Genomic DNA, 1,570 nt, shown 5'->3' on the forward strand with positions numbered 1-1,570 from the left:
ATTGAAGCAGTACTGCGGCATCTGAAATATTCGTGGAATTTTGTTTCGTCGTCCACCAATTTTTTGTATATTCTGGGAGGACGAACACTCCATCTTCTTTGCTTCCGCCTTTTCGGCTTTCGCTTTTCCTCTTCGTATAGTAATAACGCCAATACGGCCGCCATAGCTAAATTCTCAGTCCCAGTCACTGATCACACACGCTTTGAGACACTGACACTGCCACAACTCGGTATTTTATAAATATGTCATAAAAAATACCCAGACACGGCACTGACACGGCACTGTTATATATAAATCGACCTTTAACATTCCCGTTTATAATCTGAACCGCTGATTCTCCATCCTTGATTATAAATCTGTTGAATCATGTTTTTGATCATGTTCAGTATGATCCCATCCTCTATTCCTGGAGAAGGTATCCATATCGGTACAATATATATGAATGGAAGCTTGGTCCTCGGTTTAAACCCTAGCTTCTCTCTCATCCATAGTATGTCGCAGTCTTTGGCTACTGTCTCCAAAATTTCCATAGTTCTCTTGTTGGAGCCTCTAACGACCCTCACTCCATTTTCTCCCCAGCCGGCTAGGTCAATCGCTATATTATTGAGGATATCATTTCTATCCAAATTATCAATGACTTGCATGGCTTTAATCTTCAAACTATATCGGTAATTGCAAGCTTGGACCAAACAGCTTCATATGTTGCGGCAGTTGTTTAATTCCCTTAACTAGATTGGAGTCTTTTTTAGCTGACGTATCTTTCAGTAATTTCTTCTGACCCCAATTCTCAGTAGTTCATATCTATCGCGCTTATTTTAACATCAAGTTACCTAGGTCAGAGGTTTTGTTCCACCTTCTCCTATACGAACGGTTATATCCTCAACGATTTCGAGTTCACTCCTAACAGGATTCATATTCATTTAAGTTATTAAATAGCTCAGTTTTTCATGGTTACTATGATCTTATAAATGAAAATATTCGTTAGTAATTTTTGTTTCCTGCAAAGACGTATTTGCCAAGTGCTCTGTTCTATTGAATAATCCTGAACGATCCTGAATTCAAAAAGTTATAAGTTGACCAGTAACATTTTCTACCAGTGTACCTCGACTCTTGAAATATACAATGACTTTGTCAGCTACTGTACAAACGTAAAGACTAGGGTGAATAAGAAACTTGTAGGAGACTCTTCGTTCTCGGACCGACAAACACTAAACGAATTTTCTCGGAAAGTTTAAAAGAACTTCTTTGGAATTCGACAGCGTTAAAAGAGAATGATTTCAAGAAGTTTGAAATCTTAGGCAGAAGATCAACACTGAAACTTTCATCGTTGTATATAGAGCCGCTACACTTGTTATAGTATGATATTTTGAATACAAATATAATCAAGAATGATTATATTTCCAGTTATTATTGAGAAAAGTATCACTATAATGATGAATTTGAGAGGAAGAATCTTTTTTTTGCGAATATTTCAATTATGCCTTATATATACTACCTTAGCAATAAGTTAGTTTAGGATAGAAACCTATGTCATTAATTCGATGAAAATGTACAACAAATGTGCATATTT

Source organism: Diorhabda sublineata, chromosome 9 (assembly GCF_026230105.1).
Source record: "Diorhabda sublineata isolate icDioSubl1.1 chromosome 9, icDioSubl1.1, whole genome shotgun sequence".
Classification (NCBI taxonomy): Eukaryota; Metazoa; Arthropoda; class Insecta; order Coleoptera; family Chrysomelidae; genus Diorhabda; species Diorhabda sublineata.